The sequence below is a fragment of the Camelus bactrianus genome, chromosome 10 (genome assembly GCF_048773025.1).
Source record: "Camelus bactrianus isolate YW-2024 breed Bactrian camel chromosome 10, ASM4877302v1, whole genome shotgun sequence".
Classification (NCBI taxonomy): domain Eukaryota; kingdom Metazoa; phylum Chordata; class Mammalia; order Artiodactyla; family Camelidae; genus Camelus; species Camelus bactrianus.
Genome location: NC_133548.1, coordinates 32,672,202 through 32,686,412, shown reverse-complemented (window position 1 = coordinate 32,686,412; position 14,211 = coordinate 32,672,202). Strand labels below are relative to the sequence as shown.

Here is a 14,211-nt window from a genome sequence, read left to right as displayed (position 1 = left end):
AGTATCCAGATTTGCTACAATATATTATCTAGCATGCTTAGTTTCCAAAAAACTTTTCAAAATATGCAAAGAGACAAGAAAGTCTTATTCATACAAAGGGGGAGAAAAGAGGCAACATAAATGGTTTTGAAAGGGCCCAGAATCAGCTGTAGAACACAAAGACTTCAAGGAGGCTACAGTAGATGTGTTCAAAGTACTGAAGGTAACTCTGCTTCAGAGAGTAAAGGAAGGGACAAGGACAAGGACTCAAAAAGTAGAGTAGACAAGTGAAGAGACAAATAAGAACCAAGTGAAAAATTTGTTGCTGGAAAGTAAAATATTGAAATTAAAAAATCACGAGAGGAGCTCTGCAGTAGATTTAACATGGTGCAACAATCACATAGCCGTCCAACACTGGGATGCACATTCTTCTCACGCGCACGTGGAGCACTTTCAGAGGTAGAGCGTACACTGAGTCATAAGCCCCAATAATACAATACACTTGAAGAAAGTTTGACAGAGATTATGAAATCTGAAGGATAGAGAAAAAAATGAAGGGAAATGAACACAGATTCAGAAACACAGCATACCATTCATCAGAACAACATACATATAAAGGAAATATCATAAAGAGAGGTGAGGGGGGGAAGGGAGCAGAAAGACTATTTCATGAAATAGTGTCCAAATACTTCCTAAATTGGAAGAAAAATATTAACCAACACTGAAGAAGCTCAATGAACTTCATGTGGTACAAACTCAAAGAGGGTAGCACCCAGACACATCACAGTAAAAATGTTGAAAGTCAAAGACAAAAAAAAAAAAAAAAAAAAAAATCTTGAAAGCAGCAATAGAAAAATGGTACATCACATACAGGGAAACCACAATCAGAAAAAAATTCTGACTTTTTATCAGAAATAAGGTAGGCCAGACTGCAGTGGGATGACATATTTAAAGTTCTAAGAGGCAGAAACAAACAACTCTGTAAACAAGAATTTTAAATTCACAAAAACTATCCTTCAAAAATAAAGATACTATAAAGTCATTCCCAGACAAAGAAAAAACAGGCATTTTTGCTACCAGTCTTAGAGAAACACTAAAGGAAGTTCTTCGGAAAGTAAGTGACCTCAGACGTTAATTGGAATCCAAAGAGCCTTGGTAAAGGCAATTCTGTAGGTAATTTTAGAAGTCAGTCCAACTGCTGCTGCTTCTCTTTCTTCTTTTAACTAATTTTAAAAGCAATTGTGTAACACTATACATATGTAATTGTGTTGTTGGGCCTGTAACACATAGAAGCACTGTGTCTGACAATAAGACAAAAGGGGGAGGTGGGAGCAAAGGAGCATGGGAATGGCACCAGATGGTAACTAGAATCCACGGGAACGAGGAGCAGAATGAGACAGTAAATGAGAAGATAAACATAGCAAACTGTAAATGTGCACATGTTCTCCTTTCTCTTTTCTCTTCTTTAAAAGACACCCATTTATGTAACATAATATTCATAACATTGTATTGTTGGGTTTATAAGATATAAAAGAAAGGTGTATAACCATCATATCACAAAAGGTGGAAAGGGGATCAGAGCTGTGGGAACACATTTCTATGTCTCACCTAAAGTACATTCTGGTAAGTTAAGATGAGTATGATAGGCCATGAAGCAATCACTAAGACAAAAATGTCTTAAAAAAGTTTTTGTCTGGCTTCTTTTACTCAGAATAATATTTTGAAGGTTCACCTATACCATTTTGTATTTTACCAAGTCTGTTACTTTTTAATGCTTAGTTGTATTCCATTGTATGAATGTACCACAATTTGTTTACCTAGTCTCTCGCTTACTTTGAATAGCATGATTCACTTTATTTTTATTAACTAAGTCTACTGATTGGTTAAACATTAGGCCAAACTGTCTCTTTGTTAATTGGATCAAAAGTGGTGGTTAATAATGCACTCTAGAAAATAAACTTCTTACAACTCAATTTAACAATGTGTATTCTATGGAAAACAGTCTTATGAACTGATTTTTTACAAAGAAAGTTTCCATTATCAAGTAAAATTGAAAACCTCAACAATCTCTCTCTCACAGGCACATCATCTTATTACAAGTGTTGAGATAACCTGCAGATAAAGAACCCTGTTTATCTTAGCTTGCCCTAGGATGAATAGTTGTGATAATTCCAATGTAATATTCTGACATTTCCAGAAACAGAAAGTACATATGTAGCGTGATTTAGTGTTGCTATTTACTGGAAAGATGCAGTATAAACATAAAAGAGTGTGGAAATTAATATCTTCGGTGATTCAGATGTTTAACTATGACATCCAATCCAGGTAGGGAGGGTAGTCTGACCAGGTGGGAGCTGGCAAGCTGAGAAAGGATGGAATGTTTACCCATTAGAGGAATGAGGGGAAGGGAGGACTCTATACAGTGGAAGAATAAGTCAGTTTTTCTTAGGAGTCCTAGAAGGACAGGAGGTTGTAGTTAAACTTTGAAGAATCTTAAGATTTTGTAGGCGAGAAATGGCGAAGTTTAGAATTTATATGGTTGAAATAGGATAATGGTCTCCAAGTGAGTTGGAGAAGAAACTGAGCTGAATGTTGAATAAGTTATTCAAGTAGAGTTTTAAAGGCCCCAAGAGTATGGAAATACTTGAGGAGGTAGATGAATACATTAGGCAGCAAAGTATATCAATAGAAGATGCCAAAAAGCAGGGTGAAGACTCATGGAATGTGGCAGCATACACCTCAAAGGAAGAGAGGATTTTACAAAAGAGAGGAGGAATATTGTTCTGGAAAGTATGCTATAGTAGGAGGTATGTGGACTGAGGGAGGAGGAGCAGTTTCACCTGAAACGAGGGTAACGGGGACTGGGTTTGCAAAGAGGGAGTCAGATTTTGGTCAGAGCAAAAGGGAAAGTAGACTGTCTATCAAAAGATTTGAAAAGTAGGGGTGTTTGCACTGTAGCGGCTTCAGGGGGGCATCACAGAAATGGATGGGAAGGAGAGGAGTGGAAGTCAGCCAGAGAAGAGGAAGTAGAGAGAAGCACTGGGTAGGGAGTCTAGGGGAGAACAGGTGATGAGCAGGAGACAAGACTGTGGTTCCATGCATAGGCGCTCGAGTTAATCCATCTTGGTTCAGATCCTAGTTCCACTGAGTCGCTAGTTGTGTGTCCCTTGGAAAATTGCTAAACTCTCTAAGTCTGTTTCCTTATCTCTCAAATGGGAAGAACTCAATGAGATAATAGTACAAATTTTCTATACAGTGCCTTAGACACATATGGGCCTAATTAAATTATGAATACATGTACATTGTAACTTCAGGAGACCAAGGATGCCAAGTAGGTGAAACATAGCAGAATTAGATAAGCTAAAGGCTCAGGGTTTCAGCGAATCAGCCCTTTCTCCTGAGGTTTGTGATGTGGCATATTTGGTATATGTAAAAGGGCTAGGGTGGAGATAAGGGCGGGTGGAGAAAGGGGATAAAGGAGAGAAACTAAAGAGCCATGGAGAAGAGCAGAAATGGCTGAGTAGGGGGCACTTTGAAGGTCAATGTCACATCCCTCAACAGAGCATGCCTGTACCTGTGTGACTACGGCCTCCCGGTAAAGGGATCTTAGACTTTTCAGCTCAAACAATTACATAGCTGAGACTTCCATAAGAATTTTCATTTCTTTTTTTTTTTTTTCCTTTTTAGATTTTCACATGAGGATAGTTAACATAGGTCAATAGTAAGATTTTCCTACAAGGAACTGTGAAAAATTACGACCTCTGAGAGTTAAAATGTAGAATTAACGTATAATGCCAGAGATCCAAGATAAGCAAAAACATCTTAAAAGATGGAAAGCCTCAAAGGACTTGACCCAAGGGATTAACTTCTCTATAGAGAGGAAAGTGTCCATCAGGAAGCAGCTCATCTGCCAGGAGTGCAGAAAGGAAGAGCGGAAGAGGTAAACCTTGGCAGTACCTGTCCTCTACCATTCACTGTGAAGGGTGTTCTGATACAAAGCCTCAAGATCCCAGCCCCTGTGGCAAACTGATCTCTACTGTGGAGATGGTTTCATGAAGACATCAGAGGTTATACCTGGTGCTGTTAAACACAGAGCAGTGCAGCTCATCCGCTGACCTGGCCCTCTTCCTTGCTCAGCAGACAGACACAGGTTGTAATGTGGCTTCCCATGTAGATCTGTTTAGTGTGAGATTGCACTGGTCAACCTGATGCAAATATGCTCAGCTTTATGACAGTCATATTTCTCACTGTAAATCAATAAGATAGCCTTTGCTTTTTACATCTTGATTTGTGAGAATTCAATCCAAAAAGACAGATAGGTTTTCAAGATGTTAACAAAATAGTGTCTCTGAGTTGGCAAGGGTGAAGGCTAGACTGTGCACTGTGGTGAATTCTCCAAGCCAAGGACATCTTGTGAGCCAGCCAGCTTTTTCCTTGGAGCCTTTGATCTTTCTGTGTGATCTTTCAAACTTTTACCATCTCCTACTCAGAAATATATGCCTAAAGCATTGGAAAGATTTTGTTTACTTTTCCAAGCAAAGATAAAATTCTCTTAGTAGGGTTCTTTTTCTCTCCAAGCCCAGGAAAATGCTAAATAAAGATCACATCAATTATTAAAGGAGTTCTACAGAAAAACAAGTGAATTTTTCCTTTCTTTAAGCTTTCAGTCACATTTACTAAGGTGTCAAACCAGCTCATTTTTACTGTGGTACATTATTTAGAAGGGAGTTCAGATGCAATAATCTATATTTCCAATGATGCACACTAATGATTTTAGTAAATTGCCATATTATTATTGTTCTGTTTTAGCAAACACTGTATCTAAAAGGTATCCTCTGTGTTTCAAGGCAGATAAAATAAGCTCATTTATGCTAATACCTATCTTCTTGACAGTAAATTTTCCTAATGCATTAATTATGACTCCAGATAGACCAATGATTATTTCATATATTCTAATTAGGGATCACTTTATTCAGTCAGCCATACACATCAGTAAACAAGTGGAATGAATTCCCCAGGGAGATTACAAAAAGACAATGATTCCCTTTCCACTACAGCCTGGAGAATTTACCCCACCATCAAGGAGTAATTAGAGGAGAAAATGAAGAGTCAGAAAACATTTTTGCAGGTGTGAGCACTTGGCAAGACACGTTTCTTTGCAAGGATGAAATGAAAATAGACATCTTCATTACTTATCATATACAGGGAGATACATTAGCTATCATGGCCTCCTTTCAGAAGTAAGCAAGAAATACAATCAAATTAGTTGCTTTTGTAGGAGAACAGTTTGGAATGTAAATATCTCATTTAAATGCTAGATTCCCAGAAGGGAGAAAGATGAAACTAACTCAGCATTTTTCTAATTATTTATTCTTTTATTATAGAGATTTATCCCCTCAAGATCAAACTAACTAATATTAATTTTTGATGCTACCATGTGCAATAGGAGCCCTCATTCCATTTTTTTTGGTCCATGATCTTGTGATTAATATAAAGAGAAGAGGTAGTAGTGGGAAGAGGGAGATTCATTAAACTGGCTGATTTAACTACTATCTGTATTTGGATTTCCCATTTATCATCCTATTTTTAGCTCTCAAAGACATTTTCAAAAATTATTGTGTAGAAGAAAATGGTATGGCTTTAAAATACATGCATTTGTTATGTATGTTTTTTCTTATCAAGGCAGTGTCATGAGTGCAAACTGCATTCTTCCAGTATTGCTTCTAGACTTGTTTTGAGCTAATTTGCTCATGGCCAGCTATTGTTACGCAGCATCAGTAAATACAATCTCATAATTAACAATGATCCACATTACTTAAGGTGAAATACTCAGAGGTCCTTTAGTTCACGTTAGGGGCTTGGAAGTAGAGCATTTTAATTATCTGAAAAGCAGTCAAACAGCAAATCAAACATTAAAAGACCAAAAGCTTCTTTATAAAATCACAATTCAGCTTCTGGGCTTTCATAATAATTTGTTTTTCTGACCCTGAAGCCTCTGGAAAAAGTCAGCAAATCATTCTATTAGTTCTAATGGAGGAATGAAGTCTTGAACTCGTGAACAACTGAGTGAAGGAAGGGATAAAGGTCCCAGCTTATTAAAATTAGTGTCAATCAGCTTAGACAGGTAATCAATACCTGTCCACTTACGTTGTTCAGCCAGGCATAGTACTCAGAAATCAGCCCCATATCTATTTTAGTTTGACTGACACTTCACTAGGAATAAATTGTGGGTGGGTAAGTTGGGTTATTTTGGAAAACACCTTGGGAAAAAATTTGCCTGAAGAGTTGTAAGCCTTAAGCAGTTAGCTGTGGTTCTCCTGTTACGCCAACCTGGATTGATAATGAGAGGAAGTTATAAAAAAAGAACCTGGAAGAGTAATGTTCAAGAGCATAAACTTTGACAATATCTTTTGAAGCCTAAAAATTTTTTTATTTAAACATGTTTGCTAATGGGTTATGGGTATTTATGACATCATAATAAATGCTTCAAGAGCAGGGATTATTTTTAAAAGATCATAATTCTATTCCTTAAAAAAGGTCCATATTTAGACATAGGCCAATCATTTAATATTTAATCCAATAGCTCATGGATGCTGTATTGAGTGGTTATGGCAAATGACTGTCTCCACATGGTGGTTAGGCTATCATATGGTTCACTTCCTCCCCAATACTAAGTCCTAATTTCCAGATGTATGTTCCTCAAAAGCCATTAGAGGGAACCATCTAGAAACTGAAATTCTCATTTAATCTTGAAAGGTCCACAGGCATATGAGATTCACACACACACACACACACACAAACCAAGGAAAAGAAAGGGGAGAGAGAGCAACAGATGTATGTATTGTACACTCAGCATCTGTGAAAAGTAAATATTAGAATAGGTGTTGGAAAGGACAGTAGAACAACTAGCTCAGCCTTTTTATTTTATAAAAGATGATACAGATTTTTCCCAAGAACATCAGCTACTTAAAGGCAATGCACAAACTTGACAGGATGTTCTTGTTCAGTGTTCATTCCACTGCATTCATAAACCATATTTTTTTCAGGCCCTATAATAGATATTTTCATTTTCCCTTAAAAATTTTTGGTATGCAGATAAATTAATAAAATATGGATGTATTTAAGCCTGGAATGAGGTTATCTCAAGCTTTGGGTCACTTTGAAACAATCGTTTATTTTGGGTGTGTAGATTTCTCCTCTCAGATTACTTGTATAATAATAACAGATATCATAACATATCTCCATAAGACGAAATGCTGCTTATATTCAGTGAAATTCCATTACAACAGCATTTAAGGAATGACCCCAGCAAGCTTTCAGCTTTAACCATCCAATAACTCTACTATAAAGGAAAAATTAACCATCCCTTTAAAGGGTAAAAGCCACTTTCAGAACTATAATCTCTTATTAACTTATTTCTTATTTAGTTAGATAGGAGACAGCTTTATGCTTTTCCAGCACATGTAGAAAAGTCTCCTCAGAAATAAATAAAACAGTCATAAAAATAAACTCTATTATATGTATTGTAATACATACGCCCAAGGCCTTTTAAAAACAAAGACACAAGAGATGCTAAGTGCCAAGAGACAGTAAGTCCACTGCCACCTAGGAACAAGGTAAAGGCCATTCTTATATCAAAGCAGCAGTAGTGGGTGGTGTCAAAGCACAGATCTTGAATATGTGGCCATGCTAATCCCACTACTTGGGGGTGAATCTGGGCTACCCACTTACTACATGTGGCTCTGCACAGGTAATGCAACCTCTACTTCAGTGTTCTGATTACTGGTGTCATAGAACCAGTAATGACACCTCTCGTTATCAAGATTTCTGTGAGAGTTAAATCCATCAAAGAGAATTATTTAAATAGCACACAGTGAGCACTTGATAGTTATATGCTGCTATGACAATTATTACTATTAACTTCCTTTCTTCTTGGTACTGGCCCATCTTTCATCACTTAGGGAGGTCAGATCTTAGCAGCGGAAGTCTGAGACATTGGCCAAAATTAATCTTCATATTTCAAAAAGAAAATTAGGGACTGCAAAAAAATTTGATTCAGTTGAAAGAAAAGTGGGTTTTTTTTCCATTTTCAAGTCATATTTGCACTGCTAAATTACCTATTAGGGTGAATCATCAACATATTAAATACATTATGGTAGAAGACACAATTCTAAACTTAAATATAAAATTCCTTGGCTGAAATATCAATTCCAGGTTAAAACTATAGGTTTGCTTTGGGCCTAAATAAAAATCATAAAAACAAAAAACCAGTTTATGAGGCATCTTGAATTAAACAATCTCTAGTTTAAATTCAGTGACAGTTTAATTCTAGGGCTGCATTCATCTAACAGACTCAAAAACATTTGCAAACATGTACTGTATCATTATCCTCATTTTACGGAGACGCTAAAGCATAGGCTGAGATTAGTGTTTTGAGGCAACTAACCAAGCATTCCCTGGCCTGCTGCTGTGTACTGATGAGTGTCCTAGGAGTTAAGGTAAATCTGAAAGTGTCTCAATTACTGCCATTTTCTTAAAAATGCTAATTGAAGTAGAAGACGAGTGGGCCCTACAAATCCTGTCTAACATACCTGTGCAATACCTAGCACTATGCCAGTTGCAATGGGGGATATCAAGGTGATTGAAATAGGATGCCTCTCCTCAAAGAGCACGTGTTTTGCTGAGGAGATAATCACAATGATAATGGCTACTGTATTCTGAGTGCTTGCTGTCAACCATTATAGTAAGTTCTTTGTATGAGCTGTGTCACTTTCTTTTGATAACCACCCTACAGTTCGGTACACGTTTACCCAATTCATTGTAAGAAAACCGAGGATTAGAGAGATCGGGAGATTTCCTCAAGGTTACATAATAGTGGTTGGGGGGAGGCTAATAACTCATTCGCCTCACCGCATGTAGGCCTTCATGGTTCTCCCTGTTGGTGGGGCTCTGAAATCCCCAACAAGACAGCCCTGAGCCTCTGGTGACTGGATGCAACATTCCTTCAGGAGCTTCACATGTAAACCCTCATAGCCTCCTCTCTTTCTGTTTGCTCCTTCCTTGAAGATTTTTGCATATAGGTAAGTATCCTGGCTTTTGACAGATTCAATAGCCTACTCTCTTCCAATGATCTCATCCTCCAACTCTCTCCAGCAATCCATTCCCTTAACTGGGATCACTAACACTGCTTTCATTATGGCAATTCCAAGGATCACAGTCTGCAACCACCACCTCCTATCTTTCTTGCCCACAGCCTCTACTCCAGACTCACAACAATTTTTCAAACCCGTGTAAATGCAAGCCGTTAAAAATCCATCTTGTTGCTCTCTTAGGACCCTTATGTTCCCACTTCCCTCTTCATCCAGCTTGAATTCCACTGCCCAACCTAACCACTTGCTCCTCTTCCCTCTGATGTAGTTGCTTGGCAAAATCTAACCCCAGATAAGTTCAGTGCTTCATCTACATTGTTTTAGTTTAAGGTGTACAACATAACTATTTGATTCCCTACTGGTAACCACTAGTTTGTCCTCTATAGAATCTTATTTAGGCTCATTAATTCAAATACCATCCAAATTCACATCTCTAGCCTGAACCTCTTCGCTAAACTCCACACACACATGGCCTACATTATATCTCCAATTAGATAGTTAATATAGCTTTCAAACCTTAAGATGAACTCATGAGTCCCTATTTCTTGTTTCTCTACTGTCTTCCCTGATTTTGTAAGTAGCAATGAATCCTTCAAGTTGACCTAGCCAAATAAAATCATAGAGGATTCCAAACATAAATCAGATTTTTCCACTTTTTCTCTCAAAATCACTTCATTGGCTTAAAGCCTATATGAGAGTCCCACACAGCTGTGCTGACCTCTGGCCTTATCATCTGCCACTTTTCCCCTCCTTCACTCATCTCCAGCAACAATGGACTTGTGTCTGGTCCCTGAACATCACGCCACATGCTGAGGGGTCTGGACATATTTTATGAGAAAGGGGAAGTTATTGCAAAAATTTTACATCATACAATTTCTTCAAACAGGCCAGTCTTTGTTCTCTTGGAGTCTGGGAAACAGACAGCATCTAAAATTTGACACAGCAATTCCAATGATCTAAAACTTCCAATTCCTTTCAAAAAGACATTTTCATCTTTCAATGGATTTCAATACCAATTATAATCACTGGGCTGAGTTTTGGGCAGTCAAAGCTATACTGAGAGAATTTGACTGCATACAGTAAAAATACATGTGTTTGATGAGTAGTACAGAGAATGAAGGCTGTAGAAATTTCATAAAAAAGGATAAATGAATATGAGGTCAGGAAAGGTTTTATGAGAGAGACAGCTCTGTCGCTGTATTTTGAAGAGTAGCATCTGGATAAGTGGAAATAGAGGGATACTCACAGGAGGCAGGATTCCTGGGCAAGGAGGCAGGATTTAAAGAGCAAGACATCATGAACGGTCAAATTGACTGGAAAAAAAAAAAAAAGAGCTTATATTAGAAGGTAAAGTACACAAAATGTTTACACTTGGCTCCTCTAAATTTGATGAGCTTAATCCTTCTACATTCTGTAGGGTCTGTAAATTCAAATCCACATAGATTTCATGATAAGATTGTGGTAATTTGTGTGTATTTACAGCATCTTGGTCTGATTGTAATTTTTAGAGTAGAATATATTTACTCTCAAACTATGCAAACACTGAGTTTCTAATAGCCATTTTTTTTTCTTTTTAAGTGAAATAGCATTCACATGTCATGTTGTTTAGTTTAAAAATCAGGCAGGTTATCAGGTAGCACTTTCCTACAATGTATTTGATTTGGTTTTAAAGCATAAATCAAATCATATCTGATTACCATTCAACTTGTGAGTAGTGCCATTGTAGAATAAAGAGCCAACAGAGAAATATGAACGAAGTCTCATCCTCTTCCCTAATGCCCTCAAAATTTCACTTTCCAATTTATTGTCTCAGATTAAAAAAATAAACAAGCATCCACGCTCGGAAACATTATGTCAATGATTTAGTATCAGCATCCTTCACCACCATTCATCAATTTTTTGCTCTATGCCAAGTCCTGCTTCCATAATCAATCTTCGGCTGTTTGTGATTGGGACTAAGCAACTTTTGTGCTTCCAAGACACTGTAAGTGAGTACAAACCAAGCAGAAAATAGATTATCCAAACACAAGTTTTATTTGTGTTCTGACACAAGTACCCTTGCCATCATTTTTTTTCCATGCATAGCATGATTTCCCAGTATCTCCTCAAAAGATAAAATCTCACTATCTCAGATTTTCAACAGCACAATGAAAATTGGCTTCCAGAAGCAAATTTGCCCAATTCTTTCGCTAAATTATTACAGCTTAAGCCATATTTGCTAAAAAGGAAAGAAAAATTTCACTTAATAGCCATTTAGGATATGTAGATTTACTTTGTCACTTTTGTCTTTTAAGCATGAGAGCAGATGATCACATTTAGAGACAATAGGGAATTTTAAAATTCTTTTGAGATAAAAAACCTCACTCTCCGAACAAGGACAATATCAATTAAGGAGAGAAATTTTAGAAAATCCTACCTAACAAATGATAGTCTTAATTACTTAGCTACATAATTTCTAAGTTCTTCTTACCAGTCATAATTATGTTCTTTTTTTAACTGTACCAGACACCTAGAGAATGAAAATCTGAAGATAATTGGTTATTTCAGTATATTGCATTATATTTGAAAAATGATCCTGCATAATATCTGATGCCTTTTTAGTAATAAATTCTATTTTCATATATTTACCTTTAAGTTGATTTTTTTAAAACTAAATTTGACCCTTACTCTTGTCCAAAAGTCATTTCACTCAGTTTCCATGAAGGCATTTTTCTAAAATGTTAATGGAATTTTGAGTTTTGTTGCTTGCTTTCAGAATTTACGTAACTCCTAACTTTAAAACTTTGGATAAATAATTATGAAGGAGGAAACTGGTGTTACAAAGACTTAAGAAGCAGAGTTTAATAGATGTATGTTATGATTCAGTCTTGGAAGGAATTAAAAAAAGAAAAAAAAAAACTGGAGAGATGTTTCTTGAATTGAAACTTCATTCCTTCCCTGATGAATTAGAAGAACCTCAAACTTCTGGAAGAGAGTGGCTGACAGAACTAGATCATGGTGTTTTTTTCCATATCCTGTGAGCTTCTGGCAGAAAGTAAATTGAGGTAAATCTAAGCCCATAAAACCCAGTATGTTGGGGAATATCTTTTAGAAAAAATCCTCAGATACACTGGATTGTCCATTGGCTCTACTAAACTGAGTCAGTCAATCAAGGATAATCAAACCTGAGAACACACCAGAGGAGTCAGTAAAATCATTCACAAATTTAATGAACATACGTCTGATTACTTGATCCTTAGTACTAGTAAGGAGACACTAGGTTATATAACTCTATGATGAGCCATTTTTCCAAGCTAATACACACAAAAAAATAATAGTTAGTATCTATTTGGAAGTGATCTTCAAACCAGTTATTGAAATATTTAATATCTGCATGAACAATATAATGAAAAAAAAAACAGGACAAAATTTAATTCTGAAAATCAGGTAGTTTAGGAACAAAAAGATTTTTTGAGAAAGAGAGAGGGAGAGAACATGTAGGGGGACCCACAATTCAATAACTCAGTGCATTTACCAGACATTTTATGCTTACACTTTGAAAAAAAAATTTTTTTTTTTTTTTTTGCTAGCCAATTCTTTCTATTTTAACATCTAAGTCACATGCTTAGTTGCAGGACTTACTATTGAAAGATAAATGATACAGAATGCCAGGAGGCATGACTACTTTTCCCATCTGTACTAGTGTAACCTGGGTGGACTCAGCTGAGTATTGAGGAGAAAATCAGCTTGGGGGTCTACTGGACTTCCTTCCACAACTCAGGGCAAATTTACACTAATTGATTGCATAACATTTGGGGAGAAATATGTGCTATTTGGAAGATACTCAGTGACGAGAACTCTTGAGTACTGCATCATTATTGCTACTATGTTGGTTGTAGAGAAAGAAAGTAATTATTTGGTGTATAGATGGCTAGGAGAAATAAGAAACCAGTATGGTCCTTACACAAGCAAGATTGAAAAGAAACATTAGAGCCTGTGGCCTTTGTAGCAGGAAAGTGGTAGTTTTAATAAAAGCACCAAGAGAATTGTCAGCCCTGACAAAAGGCTCTGATAAGAGTTTGTGAACTAACTAACCTTTGATGAGATGGTGAGAGTGCAAAAGTATTTCCTGTTTTGACCAGCTCCCGATCCACTCTCCCTTCTTCTGGTAACAACACCCTGAATTTCCTTTGTAACCACTCCACTGTCAACTTATATTGGGACTTCCCTTATCCCTCAGGAGAAGGGATTTAACCCAGACCTGACAGAACAGAGCACTGTAATTTTTTTTTTTTTTTTACAATTTCTTTTACAAAATTGAGACCTAATACACATACCATAAAATTCACTCAAGTGCACAGTTCACTGATCTTCAGCATACTTACAGAAATGAGCAACTATCACCAATATATAATTCCAGATTGATTTTATCATCCCCAAAGAAACTTGTAAGCAGCTGTTCCTCATTACCACCCACCATCAGCCCTTGGCAACTGCTAATTACTTTTCATCTTCATGGACTTTCCCGCGAGGACATTTTCTACAAAAGGAGTCATACATTCATACATGCAGTATCTTATGTGTGTCTTCTTTCACTTAGCATAATGCTTCTGAGGTTCATTCATGTCATAGTATGTAGTTCATTCTTTTTTGTGGCTACATAATTTGCCACTATATAGTTATACCACATTTTGTTTATTTATTAGTTGAGGGACATGCTGCCTTTTAGCTATTATGACTGATGCTATTATGAAAATTCATGTTTTCATGGGAATATATGGTATCAATTATATTGGGTATATACTATGAGTGGGATCACTGGGTCATACTGTAACCTTCGGTTTACATGTAACAGGGAAAATAGTAACAGTTCTCTGGGCAGGCCCTGAAGGAGCTTTGAGCTCACTCTTTTCCTTCCAGTGGGTCCAACGGTTGTTTTTCTGCATGATTGTGGGGTGTTAACTTTCTAGGTCACTGTGCTCAGAAGAGAAGAACAGGAATAGCAGAAATATATATATATAAACACTATAAATCTCATGTTCTTACCCATATTGAGATGATTTTCTTGAATAAATACTCCCGGATGGTTGAAAACTTAGTTAAT

The 14,211-nt window shown here is 36.7% G+C and overlaps 1 long non-coding RNA gene across 1 annotated transcript in view; it reads right to left on the bottom strand.

Moving 5' to 3' along the window:
- The window catches only part of LOC123619610 (uncharacterized), a 289,556-nt gene that overhangs the window by 57,700 nt on the left and 217,645 nt on the right, over positions 1–14,211 (bottom strand). Inside the window, exon 4 of the long non-coding RNA XR_006728277.2 lies at positions 10,375–10,441. This is a non-coding gene — a long non-coding RNA (uncharacterized LOC123619610). The remainder of the gene's footprint in view (positions 1–10,374; positions 10,442–14,211) is intronic.